This window comes from Oryctolagus cuniculus, chromosome 5, assembly GCF_051225735.1.
Source record: "Oryctolagus cuniculus isolate XC-2025 breed Fujian yellow rabbit chromosome 5, ASM5122573v1, whole genome shotgun sequence".
Taxonomy (NCBI): Eukaryota; Metazoa; Chordata; class Mammalia; order Lagomorpha; family Leporidae; genus Oryctolagus; species Oryctolagus cuniculus.
The window spans coordinates 167,797,216-167,825,111 of NC_142871.1; the positions used below are offsets into that span (position 1 = coordinate 167,797,216).

The window sequence follows — 27,896 nt, forward strand, 5'->3', positions numbered from 1 at the left end:
TTTTAGCTTCATCTTCACCACTCCAGAAGCCTAAAACTTTGAACCTCTCTCAAGGCATTATACACCGCCTTGGGGTTAGCGCCTTGAAAATGGAAGTAGTGTTCTAAGCATCTTTTTATCCCCACAGTATGTGAGAATACTGCCTGGCACACACTTGGCAGCCAGTGGTGTTCATGGAATCCATTGATGGTAAATTTTTAAAGGGGGATGAATGAGTCTTTAAGTCTTCGGCACTACCTTGGCATGAACTTGGATTAGTTCTGTGCACTGTGTCTATCCCATAAGAATGTGGTGAGGTAGCTGTGCACAGTTCCCCAAGGGATCCTATAAGGTTTAGGGATCAGAAAAAAAAAGAGAGAGAGACAGTGGATAAGAGGAAGAAGCCTTTGAAAATGTTCGGTTAGGATTCTAAAGTGTAACCCTATGCCACTAATGAGGAGATTGCAATTTTTACTTTTCCAAGCCGGTTTCTGAGTTGTCAAATTAAAGATTAATTTTCTAGTTATAAATATACAGCTTGGAGTGGTGAATTGCAACCTTGGCTGCAGATTAGAAGCACCTGGGGAGCTTTTAAGACCTAGCCGTACTCAGACTCCACCCCCAGAGATCTGATGCCGTTTGTCTGGGGTTCGGCGCAGGCACTGGTGCATTTTTTAGAGCTCCCAGGCGATTTTAGTGTGCAGTCATCATTGCTAGATGAGTGGTTCTTACACAGCTCCACCTCCCATGCATGGTAAGTACATGGGCAAATTTACTGCCACCTGCCTCCCTCTGCAGACCCAGAGGGAAAGGAAAGAGAAAATTCTGAGCCAAGAAGAGAATTAGATTTTTTACCACTCCTGGCAGAGTATGGCATACGTGTACCACGGAGAAGAGAGATGGGTTTTTCTAGCAGCTACAGGCTCTCGGGGAGCTGAGCCCTTACTCTTAGAGTGGGAGGAAGCGTAGGTTAATAGCTGCCAGGCAGGACAAACAGCAACAGTAGGGTTCCTGCCATTCCTACTGCTTCAGATAGTCTGAGACTGGGCAGCTGCATCACAGGGAATGGACTCCAGGGACAGGGGTAGGAGGTTCTCAAGCAAAAATAACCATCGACCCCTTTAGAATACAGAAGCTGAAGTCCACCAGTGCTTGTATCCCAGACGGAAAGCTGGGGCCTGCTTTACAGAGAGGCTAGAGCAGATTGTGTCGGCCAAGGTTCTCCTTAACAGAAGCTCATGGGGGCTCTCCAGCCTTTCCACTGCATGAGTTAGTGGTTCTGCACATGCCAGTTAAACTGGAGGGCATGGGGAGAGGGCATCTGTGCTGGACTGGATCGCCCCATTAAGTGAGTTTCTACTCAACAACCAAAAACTCAAAAGCCTCCTGCCCTGTTTCCCCCGTTCCTTCCCTGACACTTCTCAGGCCCTGGTACCTGAACAATGGGCTCAGGCCACAAAGTTGTAGTCCATCTTCAAGTGCCTGTTTTCTTAAAAGAGCAGCCTAGGGCTTAGTCACACAGTTGCAACACAAGGTAAAACCCAACCTGTGGAACCAAAAGAGTGGAACAAAGGCCAGAACTTAAAGGCCGGAGCCCTTTCAGTAGCAAGGGGTCCCTCGAACAAGGCTATCCAGTACTGAAATCCACCTCACTAAACCTAATCACAAACCTCCCATTCCAAGCTCCTACAGTATCAGCTTGCCTCGCCGGAACTTCCACAAGCCAGTTTTTCTTTCCTAAAGCGTAAAACTGCCTCTGGAGCAGCTGGGTCATGAACTGGCTCCCATATGGGATGCCAGCATTACAGGCAGCAGCTTTACCTACTATGCCACAATGCCAGCCTCCCTAGCTGCTCCACTTCTGGTCCAGCGTCCTGATTAAGCTCCTGAGAAGGCAGCAGAATATGGTTAGAGTGCCTGGGGCCCCCTACCCACCTGGGAGACCTGGATGGAGTGCCTGGCTCCTGGCTTCTGCCTGGCCCAGCCCGGGCCATTGTGGCCATTTGGAGAAAGAATCAGTAAATGGTAAATTTCACTCTCTCTCTCTGCTCTAACTCTGCCTTTCAAATAAACCAATCAATTTTTTAAAAAGGTCAAGGCAGAGGTAAAAATACAGTGCACAAATGAAAGCACAGTTTATTTAAAAGAGGAGGAGGCTGAATGTACATTGATGTGTGAGTGTGGGTCATCATACACAGGTGTGCCATGAGCGGGCCAGATGTTACCTATGAGGAGAGAGAGAGAGAGAGAGAGAGAGAGGGAGGGAGAGAGAGAGAGAAGCATGCCCAAGCAAGGTCAAGAACAAAAGAAGAGCCCACTCCCCATTGTCAGTCTCTTTCATGAGGTAGGGAGTGATGTATTAATGAATGAACAAACTGGGGGTTGAGCCACACCCGGTGCACGGGAGGATTTCTAGGGCTTCTGCGGTGCCTCCATTCTGAGTTTGACTTCCACACGGCCATTGGGGAGTGTCTTCCTCCCTGGTCCTGGATGAGACACAAGTGGATCCTGGGAAGGCAAGTGTACCAAAGAGACAGGTGAGGGGATAGAGCTGCAGTGAGGAGCTGCAGAAATTCTAGCTCATCTACCCCCAAACTAACTCCTTGCCTATTTTCTCCATATCAATTGTGCATTATTTTCCCAGGGAGTTTTCCTGGGATTCCTTAACTTTTGTCACATAAAATCTACTGTCACGTATCCCTTACAACTGTCCTGTCCCAAGACAAAGCCACCACTTTGAATTTCTGCAGTTGATGCCTGATGCTCACCTCTTTCCTCACCTCCTGCAGGTGGGAAGTCTACCTGTGAGAACAAGTAGCTGATTTTCTCTCTCTTTACAAGTTTGTCTTGCGGACTAATTTCTGACCCCTCTCTGGGTGGGACAGGAGGAGCAGGGGCAGCAGGACGTTTTTGCTTCTTTCAGGGTAGCATTGCTCTCTGTAGGTCTGGTAAGAGTTTCAAAGTGTGGTTCCTTATCCACGGTTACCTTGTTGTGGGTGACACGGCCAAAATTCAGATTTCACTCCAGCCTCTGCGCATGCGGCCAGTCCCCTCCAGGTTACTTTGCTGAGTGCCCGCTGTACCCCCAGGCAGCTTTTGGCTTCCCTGCTTATTCTTGTGCAAGCCTTGCATAGCACCCACAGCACCCATTCATGCGTGGCATGCCTTAATGGAATCTGGGAGCACAGACCCCTCTCAACACAGTGGAAATGACTCCTTGATTTCCGTGCCCTAAGGACTCCCACGACAAGCTAAACTCGCACCACTCCCATTCTCTGGTCAAGAGGCAGGAAGAAGCCCGTACTCTGTGTCTCCCAAGCCATAAAGCAGCCTACATTCCGGGGATCCCATCAAAGCTCTGTCTCCTTGGCTTTGGGAGAGCAAAGGCAATATCACTCTGCGCCCACCCCCGCCTCAGCATTTCCACATTGCCAGATTATTAGCGGGCTGTTACCAAGGGCAGGTTCTGAAGGCAACAAAGGCTCACAAACCACTGGTGATTCTCTCCAAAAACCCCTCTCAAGGTTGCTTTCCCTCACTCTTTTGCGATCCTTTGTGCTTTTCACATGGGCAGAGCACTGGGGCTTGTTCTAACCAGTTTTTTGCCCCTGCTCTCTGCATGCCTTGCACAGCCATCTGCCTTGGAGTTCATTCTGACCTACAGTGTCCAAAGGATCCAGGCTATTAGCTACAAGTTCTCTTGGAACGTTCCATTGCCTGCTCTGTGTACTATGACATCTGGGCTGAGGCAAGTGGACTGATGTCTTTTGAGGAAGATGACAGAAGGCAACAGGAAAACAGAACCCACACGGCGAGTAGGACTTGCGCTCCAGTTCGTATGTGATTCTGCTACCAGCAGAGTCCCCGCCTGCAGTCTTTTTCTCAACAGCCTACCTACTCTGAGACTGAATTGAAACTACGCTAATCGCATAGTTTCTCTCAGGAGGCACACGTAGCCCTTTATTCTAAACATAAACCATCTTTTCCAAGACCAATTCTATTCTTCGCCCGTTTCCAGGAAGGAAGGAAGGGCCAGGGTGGGGGCTCCCCAGAGCTACGTGCAGAAGAGGCAAGGCTGCCCTAACACACAGGAAATGCCAAAGTTGAGTGAGCAAAGGCAAGATTTGAGCAGGAAATCTGAGAACCCAAATGTCATGAAGGAGCATTGCCAGGTTATTAGGGGGCTGTTACCAGAGGCAGGCCCTGAAGCAAATACACGAAGCAAAGCAAAAATTCACAACCAATGTGGGGAGCAACTGGGAGCAACTCGGACTAGACTAAGTTACTGGAATTAAGACTTATTCTATGCATCTGCTCTCCCACAATATGGCGTTGAGAAGGGAGAAACAGCTTCTACGCAGCTGCCTCCAGTTCAACCAATAAACAGCAGGACCTGCTCCTGATTGGAGGAGAGCAGCGTACTCGGCGTGTGGGTAGCAGAGTTGGGATTGGTGGAAGAGGACTATAAAGGAGGAGAGAGACAACATGCACGAGGAACATCTAAAGGGAACATCTATCTGAAGGAACACCTGTGCAGCCCCCGAGAGAGCCAGTCGGCGGTGTGCCACTCCCCCGCGGAAGTGGGGAAAGTGGCCAGGGGGAACCGCCCTTCCACGGAGGTGGAAGGGTCGGTAGCCAACCCGGGAAGAACCAGCAGCAAACCCGGGGAGGGCCGAGCAGACAAAAGAACAGCGCAGGGTCCTGTGTCGTTCCTCCACGAAGACGGGGAGCGACAACCAAGAGTCTAAAAGTTGTGTGTGAGAGAGAGAGAGAGAGAGAGAGAAGGAAAATGATGTTTGTGTATTGACAATAATTTAAAGCACTTTTGTGTTTACTATCTGTACCTTAGAAACAATATAAGAACATTATCCTGATATATTTTCAAATATTTTTATTGGTGTTTAGCTGTATCTGTCTCTAATACTGGTCAATGGCATTTCTCTAAATACTTGTTGTATTTGGTATTTTTAATAATTTTGTTTCACAAAATTGCCCACAGTCTTTTTCAAAGTGGTGTTTTGTGGTCAATAGCATTGAGGTCTTATGGAGTCCTTCAGCTGACCTCGGTAAATCATTTTATTTCAAACTGAGAAAAGCTTTCTCCCAGGAGCCTGAGAAATGTGGTAGTCCTAAGCAGAAGCTGAAATGATGGCTATGTTCCATTCCCATCACGTTGGTGTTCACACGAGCAAACGTTTCAGTGCAAGGTGGCCCACAAGTTGGCCCAGCTGCTGGCCTCTCACTGCTCCATCTTCACAGCTTTGGCCTTGCCATGAACTCTAGATCATGAGAGCTCACCTCACCATGATGACACAGAAGTGTCAGCTGTGCCGAGGCCCAGGACTCCCCTGCATTAAAAGCTACAAACTTCCGTGGAGGAGGCAAGATGGCGGAATAGGAAGGGAGCACACTGATAGTCCGGGGAGAGATAGTTTAATAAAAGTGGAGATACTGCAGGTTCAAGGAAGAGTAGGGGAGGAAACAGCAGAAGAAACTCTTCCGGAATGCGTGATTCACAGCGGACCTGCGTGGAGAGTGTGAGAGCCCACAGTTCGGGACACCAGCGGCAGACTCAACACACCAGCGCTGGAACGCGAGGTGAGCTGAACCTCAATAGCCCGAGACACCGGCAGGCAAGCGGAGAGAGGAGACTAGAGGGAACGACCCCCGGGGGGGGGGGAGTTCACCAGGCTAACTGGAAGAGAGAGAGAGAGAAAATTAAAAAAAAAAAAGGTGACTGGTACGGACACGGGTTTCTCTCTCTCCGCTCACCTCTCAAGGGCGAGCAAGATAAAGAGCAGGCGCCATCTTGGACATACGTCATAAGCAGAGCGACCTCAGGTCCGCACCGGCCCTGAGCCTAGCAGAAAAACCTGACGCTGGGCGGGGCAAATTAACAGGAGATTAGGACCTAGTAAATTTGTGGTGCTACTGAACTGAGACTGTGAAAAAAGAGACGGTGGGGGAGAGAACTCACGGAATTCACGTGAGCACTCTCCAGAGACGCTACAATTCCGTAACTTTGGCAACCCAGTGGGAGACTGAAGGAGAATTTGAGCCCACTCTGAGGGCCGAACAGATTCCCTGTGTGGTCCTTGGGAAAGAGCTTCCGATCTCTGGCTCCTGTGGGTATATCATTTGCCTGCTAACTACCTCCAACTTCGTTCAGCTGTACGGAATTACTTCCCTTTTGAATCAAAAAAAGAAAGAGAGAGAGAGAGAGATTTACCACGCCTAACCTGGGAGTGTCACCTTTGGCACACCAAACAGAGCTCTCAGGCCACACCCATCTCAAGCCCTAAGGCTCCATCAAAAACAGATAGTCCACTTAATCTAGAGTCATAGTATAACAAGAAAAAGCACCACAGTGAAGAAACCAAATATCTCCAATATGCCAAATAACAAACGCAAAAACCGAGGTAATAAAAACAAGGAAGTCACCATGACGCCCTCAAATGAAAAAGACACCCCAATTCAAGATTATGAAGATGATGACATAGAAGAAATGCAAGAAGCAGATCTCAAAAAATTGATAAGAACATTAAGAAGCTCTCAAAAACAAATTCTTGAACTACAGAAATCCTTAATGGACAAGGTAGAAAATCTCTCTCGTGAAAATGAAATATTAAGGAGGAATCAAAATGAAACGAAACAACTAGTACAAGTACAACAGGAAACTGTGATAGTGACTGAAGTGAAGAATTCAATAGATCAAATGAAAAACACAATAGAGAGCCTTACAAACAGAATGGGTGAAGCAGAAGAGAGAATATCGGACTTAGAAGACAGAGAACAGGAAAGGATACAGTCAGACCAAAGAAAAGAAGAGGAAATTAGAAATCTAAAACATATTGTCAGGAATCTTCAGGATACTATTAAAAAAACCAACATTCGGGTTCTAGGAGTTCCTGAAGGCATGGAGAGGGAGAAAGGATTAGAAGGCCTTTTTAGTGAGATATTAGCAGAAAATTTCCCAGGTTTGGAGAAGGACAGAGAAATCCTAGTACAGGAAGCTCACAGAACCCCTAATAAACATGACCAAAAGAGATCCTCACCACGACACGTTGTAATTAAACTCTCCACAGTGAAACATAAAGCAAAGATCCTAAAATGTGCAAGAGAGAAACGTCAGATTACTCTCAGAGGATCTCCAATCAGACTCACAGCTGACTTCTCATCAGAAACTCTACAAGCTAGGAGGGAATGGTGAGATATAGCCCAGGTACTAAGAGAGAAACACTGCCAGCCCAGAATATTATATCCTGCAAAGCTATCATTTGTGAATGAAGGTGAAATAAAGACTTTTCATAGCAAACAGAAATTGAAAGAATTTGTTGCCACTCGTCCAGCCCTGCAAAAGATGCTTAAAGATGTGTTATACACAGAAACACAGAAACACGGTCATCAATATGAAAGAAGGTAAAGGAAGGAAACCTCACAGCAAAAGATCACAGGGAATTCAAAGCATATATTAGAACTTATCTTTGGCAAATGGCAGGGCAAAGTTACCACTTATCATTAGTCACATTGAACGTGAATGGCCTGAACTGTCCAGTTAAAAGACACCGATTGGCTGATTGGGTTAAGGAACAAAACCCATCTATTTGCTGCTTACAAGAAACACATCTTTCCAACAAAGATCCATACAGACTGAAAGTGAAAGGCTGGAAAAAGATATACCATGCCAACAGAAATGAAAAAAGAGCGGGTGTAGCCATCTTAATATCGGACAACATAAACTTTACCACAAAAACTGTTAAGAGAGACAAAGAGGGGCACTACATAATGATTAAGGGATCAATACAACAAGAAGATATAACAATTATCAATGTATATGCACCTAACTACAGGGCACCAGTTTATCTAAAAGATTTGTTAAGGGACTTAAAGGGAGACTTAGACCCCAATACAATAGTACTGGGGGACTTCAATACTCCACTCTCAGAAATAGACAGATCAATAGGACAGAAGATCAACAAGGATAAAGCAGATTTAAACGACACTATAGCCCAAATGGATCTAACAGATATATACAGAACTTTCAATCCTACAGCTAAAGATTTTACATTCTTCTCAGCAGTACATGGAACCTTCTCTAGGATTGACCACATACTAGGCCATAAAGCAAGTCTCAGCAAATTCAAAAGAATTAGAATCATACCATGCAGCTTCTCAGACCATAAAGGAATGAAGTTGGAAATTAGCAACTCAGGAATCCCTAGAGCATACGCAAACACATGGAGATTGAACAACATGCTCCTGAATGAACAATGGGTCATAGAAGAAATCAAAAGAGAAATCAAAAACTTTCTGGAAGTAAATGAGGATAACAGCACAACATACCAAAACTTATGGGATGCAGCAAAAGCAGTGTTAAAAGGAAAGTTTATATCAATAGGTGCCTACATCAAAAAATTGGAAAGGCACCAAATAGATGAGCTTTCAATTCACCTCAAGGATCTAGAAAACCTACAGCAAACCAGACCCAAATCTAGTAGGAGAAGAGAAATAATTAAAATAAGAGAAGAAATCAACAGGATTGAATCAAGAAAAACATTACAAAAAATCAGCCAAATGAAGAGCTGGTTTTTTGAAAAAATAAACAAAATTGACACCCCATTGGCCCAACTAACTAAAAAAAGAAGAGAAAAGACCCAAATCAATAAAATAAGAGATGAAAAAGGAAATGTAACAACAGACACCACAGAAATAAAAAGAATCATCAGAAATTACTACAAGGACTTGTATGCCAGCAAACAGGGAAACCTATCAGAAATGGATAGATTCCTGGACACATGCAACCTACCTAAATTGAACCAGGAAGACATCGAAAACCTAAACAGACCCATAACTGAGACAGAAATTGAAACAGTAATAAAGGCCCTCCCAACAAAGAAAAGCCCTGGACCAGATGGATTCACTGCTGAATTCTACCAGACATTTAAAGAAGAACTAACTCCAATTCTTCTCAAACTATTCAGAACAATCGAAGAAGAGGGAATCCTCCCAAATTCTTTCTATGAAGCCAGCATCACCTTAATTCCTAAGCCAAAGAAAGATGCAGCACTGAAAGAGAATTACAGACCCAATATCCCTGATGAACATAGATGCAAAAATCCTCAATAAAATTCTCGCCAATAGAATGCAACAACACATCAGAACGATCATCCACCCAGACCAAGTGGGATTTATCCCTGGTATGCAGGGATGGTTTAATGTGCGCAAGACAATCAATGTGATACACCACATTAACAGACTGCAGAAGAAAAACCATATGATTATCTCAATAGATGCCGAGAAAGCATTTGATAAAATACAACACCCGTTCATGATGAAAACTCTAAGCAAACTGGGTTTGGAAGGAACATTCCTCAATACAATCAAAGCAATCTATGAAAAACCCACAGCCAACATCCTATTGAATGGGGAAAAGTTGGAAGCATTTCCACTGAGATCTGGGACCAGACAGGGATGTCCACTCTCACCACTGCTATTCAATATAGTTCTGGAGGTTCTAGCCAGAGCTATTAGGCAAGAAAAAGAAATTAAAGGGATACAAATTGGGAAGGAAGAACTCAAACTATCCCTCTTTGCAGATGACATGATTCTTTATTTAGGGGACCCAAAGAACTCTACTAAGAGACTATTGGAATTGGTAGAGTTGGAAACATACCAGGGGATTCCAATTCAATCCCATCAAGGTGGCATGTGCCAATGCCATCTCACTACTCCAAGTGATCAATTTCAGTTCACAATTGATCATAATGAAAGGACTAAGAGTCAAAGGGAGCACATAAACAAGTCTAGTATCTGCTAACACCAACCGATAGAATAAATAAAGGGGAGAGTGATCCAACATGGGAAGTGAGATACTCAGCAGACTCATAGAATGGCGGATGTCCTAAATAGCACTCTGGCCTCAGAATCAGCCCTAAAGGCACTCGGATCTGGCTGAAAAGCCCATGAGAGTATTTCAGGCATGGAAAGCCAAGACACTCTGGCAAAAAGATCTCTGTGAGTGAGATCCCAGTGGAAAGAACAGGTCTTCAAAGAGGGAGGTGCCTTCCTCTGAAGGGAGGAGAGAACCTCCACTTTGACTATGACCGTGTCTAAACAAGATAAGAGTCGGAGAACTCAAGGGGCTTCCATAGCCTTGGAAACTCATAACTGGTGCATAGGGAGATTACTGATGCCATAGACAGGAGTGTCAATTGGTAAAGTCAACAACAGGAGTCACTGTGCACTTACTCCTCATGTAGGATCTCTGTCCTTAACGTGCTGTACACTGAGGCTTAATGCTATAACGAGTACTCAAACAGTATATTTCACTTTGTGTTTCTATGGGGGTACAAACGACTGAAATCTTTACTTAATGTACACTAAACTGATCTTCTGTAAAAAAAAAAAAAGAAATTATCAATTCCCAACTTGACTCTCACTGAGATTAAACATGACAATAGGTCTGATCTGATTTCATCATCATTTAAAAAAAATCATCTATTATTTTTCACTTTATGTTTCTGTGTGGGAGCAAACTGTTGAAATCCTTACTTAATGTACACTAAGCTGATCTTCTGTATATTAAGATAATCGAAAATGAATCTTGATGTGAATGGAAGGTGAGAGGGAGTGGGAAAGGAAAGGGTTACGGGTGGGAGGGACGGTATGGGGGGAAGCCATTGTAATCCATAAGTCGTACTTTGGAAATTTATATTCATTAAATAAAAGTTAAAAAAAAAGCTACAAACTTCCTTCCCTCCCTCCTCCCTCCCTCCCTTCTCCCTCTCTCCCTCCCTCCCTCCTCCCTCCCTCCTTCCTTCCTTTTTAACATTTATTTATTTATTTGAAAGGCAGAATTAGGTAGTGTGAGAGAGAGGAGAGAAATCTATCTGCTGCTTTCCCAGGCACATTAGCAGGGAGCTGAATTGGAAGTGGAGCAGCCAGAATTCAAACCGGTGCCCGTATGGGATGCTGGCACCGCAGGCGGCAGCTTCACCCACTATACCACAGAGCAGGGACCCCGCCCTTTTAAAAAAGGAGATTTAGTATTTATTTGAAAGGGAGCAGCAATAAAGAGGGAGAAACAGACACAGAGAGATCTTTCATCTGCTGGTACTTTCTAAATAGCTACACCAGCCAGGCTGAAGCCAGGAACCAGGAATTGCATCTGGGTTTCCCATGCCATTGGCAGAAACCCAAGTACTTAGGCATCTTCTGCAGTCCTTCCCAGGCACATTAGCAGGAATATTCTTTTGGAAGCACAGTAGCCAAGACTCAAACCAGCACTCTGATCTGGAATGCCAGCATCACAAGCAGCAGTCGAACCCACTGGGCCACAACACCAGCCCCCACAACTTTTTATCTGACTTCCTTCCTCACTCTTTCAGCCTCCCACATGTCCAGGGGATAGCACTAGATGAGAGAAAGATAGTGGAAATCACACATATGATTCTTATTACCACTGGATAGTAAACAGAAAGTGGTAAAATTGTTTATAATGTACTTTAATTCACCATATCCAAAATATTATCATTTGAATATGTAACTTGAATTAGTTTGGGCTGCCACAACAGATTACAGTTACCTGAGTGGCTTGAAAAACAAACATTTATTTCTCACAGTTCTGGAGGGTAGAGGTCTGAGTTCAGAATGCCATTCTGATTGGTCTTGCTAAGGGACCTCTCCTTCCATGGTGGGAAGAGGGCCAGAGAACAGTCTGGGGTCTCTTTTATGAGGGTAATTCAAAAAGTTTGTGGAAAACTGGGGACCAACATTTGGGGCAGCAGTTAAGTCATAGCTGGGGATGTCCATATCCTATTTCAGAGTGCCTGGTTCAAGTCTCAGCCCCTCTGTTTCTGATCCAACTTAATGTGGATCCTGGTTAATGTGGACCCTGGGTGATAGCAGATAATGAATGGCTCAGGTACTTGGGTCCCAGCCACCCACATAGGAGACCTGAATAGTTCCTGGTTCCTGGCTTCAACCTGGCCTAACCCTGGCTATTGTGGGTATTTAGGGAGTGAACCAGTAAATGGAAGATCTCTCTGTGTCTTTCAATTTGGAATTAAAATATATATTTGATTTGGTGTCAAAATTTTTGGAAACCCATACATAATTTTTTATAATATATATTTTCTGTGAACTTGGAAGACTTCCTGTATGCATGAATTTCAAACACTTTTGGTATCAAAATAAACTTATTTTAATTTTCTTTTCTACAAGCATTTTGAAGCATCCATAAAGGCACTAATTCTATTCAAGAGGGATTCCACCCTCCTGGCCTAGTCATCTGCCCAAGATCAAAGGCCCTAATCCTTAATCCCTGCACATTGGGGGTTACAGTTTTTTCTTTCTTTTTAAAAAATATTTATTTATTTATTCATTTGAAAGGCAGAGTTACAGGGAGAGAGAAAGAGAGAGAGAGAGAGAGAGAGAGAGAGAGAGATCTTCCATTTGCTGGGTCACTCTCCAAATGGCTGCAATGTCTGGAGCTGAGCCTATCTGAAGCCAGGAGCCAGGAGCTTCTTTTAGGTCTCCCACATGAGTGCAGAGCCATCTTCTGCTGTTTCCCAGGTGCATTAGTAGGGAGCTAGATTGGGAATGAAGCAGCTGGGACTTGAACTGGCACCCATATGAGGTGCTGGAGGTGCAGGTGGTGGCTTAACCTGCAAAGCCGTGGCACCCACCCCAGGATTCAGGATTTCAACATATGAATCTGGGGGAGGGACATAAACAATATGTCTACAACATAATCAATATAGATATTACTAACGAAATGTTTTTATTTTATATTTAGTCCTCAGACTCAGTGTGTGTTTAACACTTAATAGCACATCTCAATTCACATGAGCCACATTCGGGGTCTGGGAGTTCTAATCGTGGTCCACAGCCCACCACGGGCAGCATTACCTAGAACCTTGTTGGAAATACACAATCTTGGGGCCGGTGTTGTGGTGCAGCACGTTAAGCTGCTGCTTGCAACACACCAGCATCCCATATAGGAGCACCAAGTTAGGTCCTGGCTGCTCCACTTCCAGTCCAGCTCCCTGCTAATCCACCTGGGAAAGCAGAGGAAGATGCCACCATGTATGAGGCCCAGAGAGAGTTCCAGGTTCCAGGCTTTAGGCCTGGCCATTGTGGAATTTGGAGTCTGAATCAGTTTCTCTTTCCTTCTCTCTCTCTCTCTCTCTCTCTCTCTCTCATTCTGTCATTCTATCTTTCAAATAAAAATAAATCTTCACACACACACACACACACACACACGTGCACGCACACACACACACAATGTCAGATGTCATTCAAGACCTACTGGATCAGATTCTGTGGTTTTAACAAGACCCCCAGGTGACATGGCTGCACATTAAAGTTCGAGAAGCTCTGGTCTGAAAAACACAGTCAGCTCTAAATCCCACGTATCTTCCACCTTTTCCCGAGCATCCCTTTTCCTGGTTGGTCTTTCTGAAACTTAGCTTTCTCTGGTGGTGCTGCTCTTCCCTGCTGTGCCCTCACTCCAGGAGCCTAAAAGCAGACGTCCTTTTTGCACCCACGGCTGCTCTTCCTCCGGCCTCTCAAGGCTCTCACGGCTTCGACTCTCAAGTCAGCTGAATACCCACCATCTCATTTGCTCTCTGTTGCTGCCCTTACCTGGCCTTCCAGTCACTGCTGCTCCTTCCTGGCTCTCCATCATTCCATGAATTGCCAACTTCAGCATCCAATGACCCATCCAACGTCCTTATTGTCTACTCAGCACTTGCAACACCAGTATCTCATTGCGGAGCACTGACAAATCCTAGCTGCCCATCTTCTGATCCAGCTCCCTGCTAATATGCCTAGAAAAGCAGTGGATGATGGCCCAAGTATTGGGTCCCTGCCAACCACATGGGAGTCCCAGATGGACTTCCTGGCTCCTGGTTTCAGCCTGGCCAGCCTTGGCTGTTGTGGTCATTTTGGGAGTGAACCAGCAGATGGAAGATCTCTGTCTCTCCCTCCATCTCTCTCTCTTTCTTGTGCTGCCTTTGCCTTTTAAATAAATATATACATTTTTTAAAAGATGTATATCTATTTATTTATTTTTAAAGATTTATTTATTTGAAAGGCAGAGTTACAGAGAGGCAGAGGGGGGGGAGTCTTCCATCCAATGGTTCACTTCTTAAATGGCTATAACAGCCGGAGCTGGGCCAATCTGAAGCCAGGAGCCAGGAGCTTCCTCCGGGTCTCCTACATGGGTGTAGGGGCCCAAATGCTTGGGCCATCTTCCACTGCTTTCCTAGGCCATAGCAGAGAGCTGGATCAGAAGTGGAACACCTGGGACCCAAACCAGCGCCCATATGGGATGCTGGCATTGCAGGCGGCAGCTTTACTCACTACACCACAGTACTGCCCCCAAAAGATGTATATATTTGGACAGAGTTGCAGAGAGAGAGAGAGAGAAATCTTCCACCTGCTGGTCCACTCCTCAGGTGTCCACAACAGCCAGTGAAGGGCCAGCGGAAAGTTAGGAGTGAGGGTCTCCTATGTGGGTGGCAGGGACCAGGGACACAAACACTTGGGTCATCATCCACTGCTTTCCCAGGCCATTACCAGGGACCTGGATCAGAAGCTGAGGAACTGGGACATTAACTGGTGCCTGAATGTAGTTCTGGTGTCATAGGTAACAGATTTACCTGCTACACCACAATGCCAGCCCCAACAACTAAATCTTTAAAAACACATACAAACGAAAGGAACTGTTGGGTCTAGCAATGTCTCTTGACCCAGCTTTCAGGATTGCAATAAGTTCACACCCAATGAATTCTGTATCTTACAGGTATTCCAAGGAATAACAAGGGTTTCACTCTAAGGTTCATTATGATAGTTATAGTTAAGGCTAATTCACTAAACCATATTGTATTTTTCTTCACTAATTTTTAACTTACCTCTCATTCCTGGAAGGTTGGTAACAGAATGGGTCATTTCATTTCACCCTTTAACATTTTTTCATGATATGATTTTTTTTTATCACCACCTAAGTCAGAATGTCACAGGGTTTTCAATTCTGCAATCTGTGATAAGTGTGGAACTGGAGCCAGAGTAGGCACTTGGAGTGCTAACCTGTCCATTTCCTCTTTGCCTCTAATCCCTCCAGAAGGGCGTAGTCTCACTTCTTGCTGAACGCCTGGAAAGACCCATACTGTATTCCCTTGGGAGCCTACTCAACCAGCAAGGCCAGCGCAGGGGAGGGACAAGCACCTTCTCGCCAGCCTTCACCTTCTTTAAATGGACTACAAGTTACATCGGTGTGAGACAGATTAACAAGAGAAAAATATGTTAATCATGTGCATACACACAGGAGTCCCACATAGATATGAGACTTACCGAGGGCCAGATGATCGGAGCTTATAGAGTATCCCAAGCTATACAGACAGGAAAGGGGGTTGAGGGCTTCTCGGGGTCGGTGGTGGAACACATAATGGAGGGTGGGGAGAGAAAAAAAAATGTTATGTTGAATGAAAGTGACTTTTCGATGCAGATAAGAGTCTCCTAGGTGAGAGTGTTCTGTGGAAGTAGCTTTCTTCCTGGTCAGCAAGCTCACTAATGAAAAGTTTCCTTTATGGATGGAAATTTCTCTCTACAGAAGGACAACTGTTCAGAGCCAGTCCTGTGTCCACAGTTTCGCAAATTAACAGCTCAAAATAATCAATATGCCAATAAGGTATATTTTTGGGGTGGTGTGTGTGTGTGTGTGTGTATTCAGGTCTCCCACAGTCATATTTTAGGGTGATGCATCCTGACCGTCAACATCATCAGTATTAACAACTAGGTATCACAATGCATGGAACGCAGTAGGAACTTTTAAAGACTGGCTGAGTGAAAGTTAAATAAGTAAAATATTCTATCAAAATTTAAGTTTGTCTCTTTTGTCTTTCTTGGACTTCTGCAAAAAGAAACCTGCTCAGCATTTTGCCTACAGCCCTGAAATGAAGAGAAAACTAAAGAGGACTCCTCTTCCCTCAACTCAATGATTTTTTTAAAATAAGTTTTAATAGGAGCACTTGGTTTAGTTCTTTATTTTTGCAGTCATTTTGGTGACTAGTCTCTGCATTTTATGCAGGCAGGAGTGAGGACAATAAGCTGAAAAAGCCTTCCAGGAATACGGAGCGGGGACGAAAGAGCATTCTTGACCTTGAATGTCATAATCCAAATGGATTAATTTTTAAGCTACCTCCATAAAACAGAACGACTAGTTAGAAGAGCGGCATTATCTGTTTCTCGTCAAGACCCACTAGGTAAGTATTTACTGAATATCTGCAGTGTGTGCTGGGTGTGTTCAAAAAGTCCAATGCCAGTCCTGAGGAGCTGGTAAAGCCAACGGTGGCCTCCTTTCTCCACAGCCTGAATTTAGATCTGTTTTGGTTTAGCATAACCTAAGAAGGCTTTCCCAGGAAACACCAATTTCTAGCATTTACATTGCCTTGGAGCTTTGAATCAGGAGGTAGAAAAAGGCAGTTAGAGAGGTGTGAAATTTTTTAACTGAGTAAGAGTTTCCATTCACTTTGAATTTTCTCTTTCCGTTTTTTGCTTTTTCATGGTTTTTTTTTCCCCTTTCCTTTTCTCTAAATACCATCAAAGGTTTATACTGAATTCTAAAGAGGTTCCTATACACTTTGCAAATATAAATGGAATTCCCAGCCTGGCAGAGTGGGATGCACGCTACTGTGAGTAAATCCTGTAGAATGCCTGCCCTTTACTTTCTCACTGCCCTTTCTGTGAATTGTTTCCAGGGGTTTTGAAAATGACAGGCAGGAGCTTTTGAAAAGTTGCAATACCCTTTCTTAGACGACACTTTTTTTTTTTTTTTTTTTTTGACAGGCAGAGTGGACAGTGAGAGAGAGAGACAGAGAGAAAGGTCTTCCTTTGCCGTTGGTTAGACGACACTTTTTTTTTTTTTTTTTTTTTTTTTTGACAGGCAGAGAGGACAGTGAGAGAGAGAGACAGAGAGAAAGGTCTTCCTTTGCCATTGGTTCACCCTCCAATGGCCGCCGCAGCCGGCGCACTGCGCTGATCCGATGGCAGGAGCCAGGAGCCAGGTGCTTTTCCTGGTCTCCCATGGGGTGCAGGGCCCAAGCACCTGGGCCATCCTCCACTGCACTCCCTGGCCACAGCAGAGGGCTGGCCTGGAAGAGGGGCAACCAGGAAAGAATCCGGCGCCCCGACCGGGACTAGAACCCGGTGTGCCGGCGCCGCTAGGCGGAGGATTAGCCTATTGAGCCGCGGCGCCGGCCAAGACGACACATTTTAAAGCACACATTTTTCATATTTTCGATGAGACTCCTCTTCATTTAATGTTATTCACTCAGCACTACTAGTTTTTGAAATCCTGTGGTTTAAAAATGGATAGCTTTCTCCTGCAGACGAGTTTCATGGGTTTTCTCAGGATTGACTTGTGTGACATAAACGAAGCATTAAGGGAAAGTTTCAGAAACATTGTTGGTTGGGAATGTCAACAAACACGAGTGATATTTGGTCCACTCTATGTCTTGGATGATTTAAAGTTATGCTAATAAAAACCAAAAACAGGGGTCAGCATTGCGGTGTAGTGGGTTGAGCTGCCTCCTGCAATGCCGACAATCCTAGATGAGCTACAGTTTGAGTCCTGGCTGCTCCACTTCCGATCTAGCTCCCTGCTAATGCATCTGGAGTGTGCTTGGGTCCCTGCACTGCGTGGGAGACCTGGATGCAGCTCCTGGCTCCTGGCTTTGGCCTGGCCCAGCTCTGGCCTTTGCAGACATTTGGGGAGTGCACCAGTGGATGGAAGACCTCTCTCTGTCTCTCTCTTCCTCCTACGCTACTCTGTACTCTGCCCTGCAAATAAATAAAATCTTAAAAACTGCTCTAAAAAATAAAGTATATATAAAATATATATACTTCATATAAAGTAAATCTGTGACAAAAGTGGAAAGCCACAGAAAGGAGCACTGATTAGAAGAAAGAACCTTCAGAAAGATTTAAAGATCAAATTATGCCAAAATGCAACAGTGTGAAGAAAAAACAAATGAAGATGTGGGAATATATAATTTGTTTTTTTTTTTATTTTCTAGCAAGAATCAATAGGAAATATAAGAAAAAATAAGTTTCAATTCACAAAGGTAACATAGAAATTACAAAAACTTGGCATAAATCTAAGAAGAAAAATATGACTTTATCAAAAATACTTTGAAGTCTTTAATAAATAACAATTCTATAAATATTAATATTAAATGAGTATTTTATATTAATCTACACATTAAATGTTATTCTTCCTCCAAAGCAACAGAAAAATTTCCCAGAGGAAAAAATTTGACAAGAAGATTCTTATTTTTCTTAGAATAGAAAATGCTAATTTCACATAAATACAAATTTTTTAAGACTTATTTATTTGAATGACACACACACACACAGAGACAGACACAGTGAAAGAGCAATATTTTCCATCTGTTGGTTCATTCTTCAAATTGCTACAGCAGCCAGGGCTAGGTCAGGCTGAAGCCAGGAGCCAGGAACTCCATACTGGTCTCCCACGTGGGTTGCAGGGACTCAAGTACTTGAGCCGTCATCTGCTGTTTGTCCAGGCACATTAGCAGGGAGTTGTATCAGAAGTGGAGTAGCCAGGACTTGAACTGGCCCTTTAATATGGGATGCCGCGTCCTAAGTAGTGGTTTAAACTGCTGTGCTATAAATGAAAAGAAATTTGTAAATGAAGTACCATAGTACAGAAAATGTGACAATTTTTTTAAAAAGCTACTACATTAAAAAGAGTTTCAGGGCCAGCATTGTGGTATAGCAGGTAAAACCAGAGATACCAGCATCCCATATGGATACCAGTTAGAATCCAGACTGCTCCACTTCCAAATTTAAATTAGTGGGGCCAGTGCTGTGGTGTAGTAGGTAAAGCCACCACTTGCAGTGCCGGCATCCCTTGTGGGAGCCGGTTTGAGACTCGGCAGCTCCACTTCTGATCCAACTCTCTGCTATGGCCTGGGAGAGCAGGCCCAAATGCTTGGGCCCCTGCACCCACATGGGAGACCCAGGAGCAGCTCCTGCTTCTGGCTTCAGATCTGGAAGATCTCTCTGTCTCTCTCTCTGCCTCTACCTCTGCTTCTCTGTAACTCTGCCTTTCCAATAAATAAATAAGTAAATCTTTAAAAAATTTCAAATTAGTAAGGAATAAATAAAGAGAATGGTTTGAGATATTTGACTATAAACTTGAGAAAAGACACATTTTATTACATTTTATATAAAAATACAAACACATTAGAAATATAGGGGCAGTTCTATAATCTTGCTATGGCAATATCTTTTTAATTAAATTACTAGAAACAAAGCAACGTGCAGAATGACTTAATGCGAGGAAATATTTGTAACATGATCTCTTCAAAGAGTTTATGGAAAATATATATTTTCAAAAAACTGTGCATGTACTTCAAAAGTTTTTTGTACTAAAATAAACATATTTTCCACAAACTGAAGTTCCCTTGTATAAAATGACAGTGTTAATACTAACCTACATAAAGGGCTTCAACAAATCAAATCTTTTTTAAATATATTTTTAAAGACGTATTTACTTACTTGAAAGGTAGAGTTAGAGTTAGAGTTAGAGGTAGAGTTAGAGAGGGAGAGAGAGAATCTTCCATCTGCTAATTCACTCCCCAAATGGCTATAACAGCTGAGGTTGGTCTGGGCTGAAGCCAGAAGCCTTGAACTCTATCCAGGTCTCCCACGTGGGTACAGGGGTCCAAGCATTCAATCTTCCACTGCCTTCTCGGGCACAATTACAGGGAGCTGGATCAGAAGTGGCACTCATATGGGATGTTGGTGTTACAGGTGGCAACTTAACCCACTGCACTACAAGACTGACCTCTCAACAAATCTTCAAGAAGATAAACAGCCTAAGACGAAAGTGGACAACACATATGACAAGGCAATTTAGAGAAAAAGAAATAGAAATGGTGAGAGAACAATTGGGAGAGATAACCAAAAGCATGCAAATTAGAGCAGCGTGCCACTTTCACCATCTGATTTTAAAGAATTCCAAACTGAACAGCCAGTGCTGGGCATGGCTGGACCATCGTGTAAGTGGAAATGTAAACTGTAACTTCCTTTGCTGAAGGCCACTGACACACCCTGGAGTGCAGTACTTGACATATGGTGGGCAAACAGTAATTATTTGTTAACTTAGCAAAGAATTGCTTTCACGAATGAAAGGAGCATGGACTTTGCTTTTAGACAGAGTTGAGTTTCTTTCCTGGCTCTGACATTTATTTACTGAATAACCTTTAAGCAGTTAACCTAACTTCCAACTCCCTTATCTAGAAAATAGAGATAATTCCTACCATGTAGGATTGTGAGAAATACTGAAAACAATACACGCAGTGTTTCTTTCAACGACAGCCAAACTGTAAGAGCTAATATAGAAAAGACTTTCTTTTAGGCCTCATGATTTCCCTGGCAACCCAAGAGAAGTTCCTTTCCTCAAAACTTACTCCGGTTCTTTTTATGTTCTCCTTCTTCCACATAAAGCCAGCTCCACATGTAAGTGCAGTCTGTCCAGATCTGATCTTGTGCTGCCAATTGAGGGTGATGTTCACGACCACATGAGGGCTTCAATAGACTGGCCTGTCATGCGTTGGATTGAGTCCTCGAAGATGATAGACTTGCCTGTCATGCATTGGATTGAGTCCTCGAAGATGATATGTGTCTAACTCATAACTCTGACACCCATAAATGTAGCCTTATTTGGAAATAAGTTGTTTGTAGATGTAATTAAATTTAAATGAGTGGTGTGGACCCCAAATCCAGTATTCTTATAAAACGAGGGAATTTGCACACAAGCACACACAGGGAGAACATCATGTGACCACAGAGACAGATATTGGGGGGGGTATCTCCAAGCTGGAAGAGGTGAGGAAAGTACTGCCCTCGTGCCCTCGGACAGAACCTGCCCTGCTGACATCTTGATATCAGACTTCCGGTTTCCAGAACTGTGAGAAAATGAATGTCTATTTCAAGTCAGGAGTTTGTGGTATTTCTGTAGCGCTGGGGTCTACTACTCACCACAAAAGGTCATTTGACTCCAATTCTGGGCTTGGTAATGATCTGTAGAAAAGACAGAGACAACATCCAGTTTGGGATAATTATGGGTAAATTCCCTAAATTATATTTTTGGTTCTCTCATACCAAGGTAGGCTTAAACAAGGGAAGAATGTTTGTCTTGGCCAATTTGTGCTGGTATAACATAATACTAATGACTGGGTGACTTATAAAAAACATAAATTTATTTCTCTTGGTTCTAGAGACTGCAAAGTCCAAGGTCAAGATGCCAACAGATCCAGTCCTTGGTCCAAGATGTCCTCATATGGAAAAAGACCTTAAGAGAGACAGCCCACATCCCAAAAGCCTTTTTTATTTAAGTATTAATCCATTCATGAGGGCAGAATTCTTGTTACTTAAACATCTCCTTTTAGGCCACAATCCCTATGCTGTTGCATTGGAGATTAAGATTCTAACATTCAAAGTATAGCAATGTTTGAACGTTACATGAGTAAAAATAACAAACAAAACAACATGCTTGTTCTCTCGGGTTGCTTGGTCTCAGTGAGAATAGTTAAAGGGTAAACTTCCAAACAGAAAGTTCTAAAGACCCAACACTTGCCTTGGCAAGGTGTTAGATGACTGTAGATTCCTAGTGACCATTAAACTTCTTCTGCTATTGAAATGGTCATTTGGCCTAGAGGTTAGGCCACTGGTTGGGATGTCCACATCTCATATCAGAATACCTGGATTCAAGTCTTAGCTCCACTCCCAGTTTTCTGCTAATGTTCTCCCTAGGAGGTGGCAGGTGATGGTTTAAGTAGCTGGGTCCCTTTTACCCATAGGAGACCTAGGCTGAGTTCTCAGTTCCCAACTTCAGTCTGGCTCTACCCTGGCCATTGCAGGCATTTGAAGAGTAAATGAACAGATAGCATTTCTGTCTCTCTCTCTCTGTATCTCAAATACATTTTTTAAAAAGCAAATACATTCTTGCACTATGGCTGTCAGTATTTGGTTGCTTGGAGAGAAGTGTCTATAAGAATGCATTGAGGGGCTGGCACTGTGGCACAGTGGCCTCAGTCTGCCTGCAGCACTGGCATCCCTTATGGGTGCAGGTTCGAGTCCCAGCTGCTCCACTTCTGATCCAGCTTCCTGCTAGTGGTCTGGGAAAGCAGTGTGAGATAGCACAAATGCCTCAGCCCCTGCACCCATGTGGGAGGCCCAGAAGCAACTCCTGGTTCCTGGCTTTGGACTGGCCCAGCTCTGGCCATTGTGGCCATTTGGGGAGTGAACTAGTAGATAGAAGACTTTTCTTTCTGTCTCTCTTTCTTTCTGTAACTCTGCCTCTCAAATAAATAAATAAAATCTTAAAAAAAAAATGAGCCATGCCTTCTAGGTTCATGCTAGAGTCCCCATTCCTTGAAGCTGAGCTAGCCTTGTGACTTGCTTTTGATCAACAGAAAGTGACTGTGTTAGTCCATGTTTCATTGCTATTACCAAATATCAGAGGCAGTCTAACTTATAAAGAAAAGAGGTTTATTTTGGCTTACTGTTCTGGTCCATGATCAAGGGGTCAAATCTCGTGACAGTCTTTTTGGCAGAGTTGCAAGGAAGTAGGGGGCATCACATGGCAAAAGACAAGGAATACCACGTGTGCCTGTCTTCTGGTCTCTTTCTCTTCTTAGAAAACCGCTGGTATTTAATCATGAGAACTCTGCCACGGTGACCTTTTCTAATCCTCTTCACCTCCCAAAGGCTCTATCTCTAAACACCATAATTGTATTAACTTTATACCCTCTTAATACCTCACAGTGAGGATTCAGTTTCAACATGTGAATGCTTCAGGGACACAAACCACATCCAGACCACAGCAGTGACTGAAATTACTGCATGACTTCTGAGTTTAGACCATATGGAGCCATTCAGTTTCCACCTGGGGTTGCTGGAATGCTTATTCCTGTAACAATCCAACTACTTATGAGATTCCCACACTGTGATGGAGTTACAGGAAGATAAAGAAATGCTCATGAGGCACGAGGTACAGCAGTTTGAACACCCCGTGGGATGCCTACGTCCCATGCCTGGGGTTGGGTCTCACCTGGGCTTCTGCTTCTGACCCAGCGTCCTGCTAAGATTCCTGGGAGGCAGCAGATGGTGGCCCAAGTGCTTGGGTTCCTGCCAGTCACATGGGAGACCCAGATGGAGTTCTTGGCTCCTGGTTTTGGCGTGGCCTTGTCCCAGCTGTTGTGGGCATATGGGGGCAAACAAGATTTCTTTTTCTCTGTCACTCTGCCTTTTAAGTAAATAAGTAAATCTTAGAGAGGAGAGAGTAAAATGCCCATTCTTGTCCTTGCTTCCCAGTTAGCCCTTCTAAGACTTGAAAAATGTGGATGAAGATGACATCTTGGACTTCTACTTTTTTAAGATTTGTTTATTTATTTTGAAAGTCAGAGATAGAGAAAAAGAGGGAGAGACAGAGAGATGAGAAATCTTTCATCTACTAGTTCACTCCCTAGATGGCTACAATGGCCAGCACTCGGCCTGGTCAAAGCCAGGAGCTTCATCTGGGTCTCCCACAAGGGTGGCAGGGGCCCAAACACTGGACCCATCTTTTCATGCTTTCCCTAGGCCATTAGTGGAATGTTGGGTCAGAAGTAGAGCAGCTGGGACATGAACTGGTGCCTATATAGGATGCTAGTTTTGCAGCCAGTGGCTTTACCCACTATGCCACAGCACTAACCCCTGTCTTGGACTTCTAGATCAGTCAAACCTGTAAATGATTCCAGCTCCAAGTGTCATAAGATTGCAACAAGAAGCATAATCCCAAAAGACAATGTCCCAACTAACTCAGGCAACTACGATGGATAACAACGATAATGTTTTGTTTAAACCATCAAATGTATAGTATTCAGAGAGAAAATGTGATAGGAAGGACTTAGGGTCAATAATTCCCTAGTGTTTATACCTCCCTGAGATCCCCCCATAACTTGCTTTTAACCAACAGAATATGGCAAAGGCAATGAGATGTTAGTCTCTTCATCAGGTCGCGTTGCATAAGGCCCCCATCTTAACTTATTGGATTGAGATTTTCATCACTGTCTTGAGGAAGTGAGTAGTCATGTTGGTCATAGGATGGAACTGCAAGTAGTCTCTAGGACCCAGGGCAGGCCTCTGAGTATTACCAGAAAGCTAAGGCCTTCAGTCTTATATCCATGACAATGAATTCTGCCACTAAGCTAATGAACTTGGAAGCAGATTTTTCCCATCAGACTCCAGATGAGAATCAACTAAGCTGACATCTTGACTGCAGTGATGCGAGAGCCCAAGCAGAGGGCCCAGTTAAGCTGTGACCAGATTTCTGTGTATTGTTAAGACTGTTAAGTCCGTGGTAATTTGTCATACAGCACAGAAAACTAATGCAAGGGGTGAGTATATTTTGCATGAGGAAGGGATGTGAATTGAGTGGCCCAAGAATGATCTGAGACAGAGAGATTTCAAAGCAGGCCACTATCAGCTCCTTCTCTCTCCGTATATTCACGATGCTCCTCACAACAAGGGATGGAACTTAACGCCTTCTCTTTGAGTTTGGACTGGTCTTACAGTTTCTTGACCAAAAGAATGTGATGAGAGTGATGTGCCAGGACTTCAAAGCTAACCACAAGGAGCCTGGCAGTTTCTTCCTTTGTCTTTTAGAATCCGGCCTACGGTGCAGGCACCCTGGGTTCTAGTCCTGGTTGGGGCACCGGATTCTGTCCCAGTTGTTCCTCTTCCAGTCCAGCTCTCTGCTATGGCCCGGGAAGGCAGTGGAGGATGGCCCAAGTGCTTGGGCCCTGCACCCGCATGGGAGACCAGGAGGAAGCACCTGGCTCCTGGCTTCAGATCGGCACAGAGCACCGGCCGTAGTGGCCATTTTGGGGGTGAACCAACGGAAGGAAAACCTTTCTCTCTGTTTCTGTTTCTCTCTAAATCTGCCTGTCCAAAAAAAAAAAAAAAAAATCGTTACTCTTGGTAGATCTGACACCCTGTACTCATGTAAGCTGTCTACTATGCTGAAAGAACCATATGAGGATGCCAGATGAAGAGAGAGGCTTCAGATGAGTCTAGCCTTCAGCCTTTCCCACCAAGGCATCAGCCTGTGAATGAAGCCTTTTTAGACCATATTAGCCACCACTTGAATATCACCAAGTAACCTCAGTTGATTTTTTTTTTTTAATATGACAGGTAGAGTTATAGACAGAGACAGAGAGAAAGGTCTTTCTTCCGTTGGTTCATTCCCCAAATGGCCGCCACGGCCGGTGCTGCACCGATCTGAAGCCAGGAGCAAAGTGCTTCTTCCTGGTCTCCCATGCAGGTGCAGGGCCCAAGCACGTGGGCCATCCTCCACTGCACTCCCGGGCCACAACAGGGAGCTGGACTGGAAGAGGAGCAACCGGGACTAGAACCCGGTGCCCATATGGGATGCCGGCGCCAACCTCAGTTGATGTTTTGAGGGACAGAAAAGCTGCCCAGCAGAGTCCTGCCTAATAACTGATCCATAGAATATGAGCAATTTGTTATACAGCAATCCAGCAGGATCTGGTTGGATCTCAGCCAGGAAAGGCAGCAAGCCATCAGTACTAAGCTAAGGATACTTCCCATTGGAAGTAGGCAGGAGGGACTCGTAGAATCATTCCACCCATCATTTCTCAGTACCTGGAGTTGAATCAACGGTCTGGCCCAGTCCTTCACTGGCTAGGGGAAAGGAATTATACATGGCTCTACACTCACCAGGATTTGCCACCTCATGCTCATTTCCCTGAACATTTGCTGAATACTCATGCATTGGGAGTCAATGTGTGCTAGGATGACTATTTGCTGTGGCAGTCATTTTTTTCCAGGAGCACAACTGATATTGATTTTGCCACTTTCATCTTTGTTGCTTCCTGGAGGAATGTTTTGTCCTCACCTGTGCTGCTTTTTGATGAGGTTCAAGAAAAGTAGTTTTTGTTTTGTTTTGTTTTAGGGTTTACAGTTTGAGAAGTTGGAACAAATTACTCTAGAGCTGCTTCTGAGGATTATCTAAGGAAACCATCCACATTAATATCGACAGTCTGTCTTCTAACAATTAGGACACAACCCAGGATAGAGACCGGATGCTCTTCAGCACTCTCATGTCCTGGGGGAATTCCCTAAGGCTTACCTCCTAGGAATGGACAGAGGCTCTGTCTTGGTGGGAAGGGGGGAGTCATTTTAAAAAAAAAATCATTAGGATTGGCCAGCGCCGAGGCTCACTAGGCTAATCCTCCGCCTTGCGGCGCTGGCACACCGGGTTCTAGTCCCGGTCGAGGTGCCGGATTCCGTCCCAGTTGCCCCTCTTCCAGGCCAGCTCTCTGCTGTGGCCAGGGAGTGCAGTGGAGGATGGCCCAAGTGCTTGGGCCCTGCACCCCATGGGAGACCAGGAGAAGCACCTGGCTCCTGCCTTCAGCTCAGCGCGGTGCACCGGCCACAGCACGCTGGCCGCGGTGGCCATTGGAGGGTGAACCAATGGCAAAGGAAGACCTTTCTCTCTGTCTCTCTCTCTCACTGTCCACTCTGCCTGTCAAAAAAAATTAAAAAAAAAATCATTAGGATCAACATGCTCTTTACTGTTTCTCTAAGGAGGTCTAGCAAATTCTCCAGTGTATAGGATTCAAGGTGCTTGCCTTTATAATCCTAGCTTCCTTTGTTAGCTGTGCAGATTAGGCCCCTAGCCAAGACCTCTTCTAGGCATCAAAGTACTGGAAGGCATATTGGAAGCCATTACTAGTTCAAGTGGACTCAGCCTGGAACAGTTTGAGATTTATGACAGCATCTTGAATATTTTAAACATGTTAGTACAAAACGGTAAGGTTTCTCTGGCAGTAGATGCTTAGAATTAAAATTGAGACCAATATCTTAACCTTGAGGCAATTCTGACATATTATAAGGATCAGACAAGTAGCCAGGAGCTGGAAAGTTTCCAGCGGCACTCAAGGGTGTTTTATTACCTCATCTAATTTAAAGAACAATGTATTACTTCATCTCTAGCATTTTAAGTTACTGTAGATTCACTTTTATTGAGTAAGGCTTTAAGACATGCCACAAAAGGACTGGTGGGCAGGTATTTGTTCTCAAGTCCTGAGAGGAGAAAGCTGAAAATGGGAGCCAAGGCGGACTCAGAGCTTCACATACTGTTTCCTTCTGGATTTGATGCCACTAATGGAAAAACAATTCTGTGTTCCTTGAGAGGAGACTGTAATTAGACAGTACATCAGTGAGTCCAAAGCTTTGCTACCTGGGTTTGTGTGCATTGAGAAATCAAGATTACTAGAATGGAAAACCTTCCCAATGAATAGTTTTTTTTAGCTTGAAATCATTGGTCCAACAGTTGAAAGTTAAAAATCTAAGGAGCTGGAGACAAAGTGACTTTAAGAACACACACACCCTTCTAGAGATAGAAGTAACTGTGGGATCCAGGGCTCAGACTTATTTGTTATATTCCAATTTGTTTGTTATATATTGTTATAGTACCTGAAGGCAGACAGCTGATAAAAAATTAAATGAATGAAGATGTGAGGGAATTAAATGTATTCAGTTATGTTGACTACATAATCACATCATCCAAAGATTTGTCGTGTGTATTCCAAAGTTGAGGAGATAGATTCCATTCTGTTTCTAAAACCCCGTTGCTTCTGTTATGCATTCTAGGGAAACAGATTCATGAAATGTAATTCTATTCCAATGGAAAAACAGGGATGTCAGTTCCTTTGTACCCAACTGAGTTGGAATTTTACAAGGTTTTATTTAAAGATCCAGTGCTTCTATCCTGATTATTTCCTCAACTGGAAAATTGATATAAATCCTGAAGTGAAGGG

General features: G+C 44.1%; 1 long non-coding RNA gene across 3 annotated transcripts in view; it reads right to left on the minus strand.

The window, feature by feature from the left end:
* Positions 1 to 27,896, minus strand: part of LOC127493224 (uncharacterized) — a 56,172-nt gene that overhangs the window by 23,602 nt on the left and 4,674 nt on the right. Inside the window, exons 2-3 of one of the 3 annotated variants that reach the window (XR_016234387.1) lie at positions 21,049 to 21,090; positions 18,023 to 18,667 (exon numbers count right to left, since the gene is read on the minus strand). The exons of 1 other annotated variant lie outside the window; for it this stretch is intronic. This is a non-coding gene — a long non-coding RNA (uncharacterized LOC127493224). Of the gene's footprint in view, positions 1 to 18,022; positions 18,668 to 21,048; positions 21,091 to 27,896 lie in introns of those variants that run through there. One more of the 3 variants, XR_016234386.1, reaches the window with a different exon arrangement.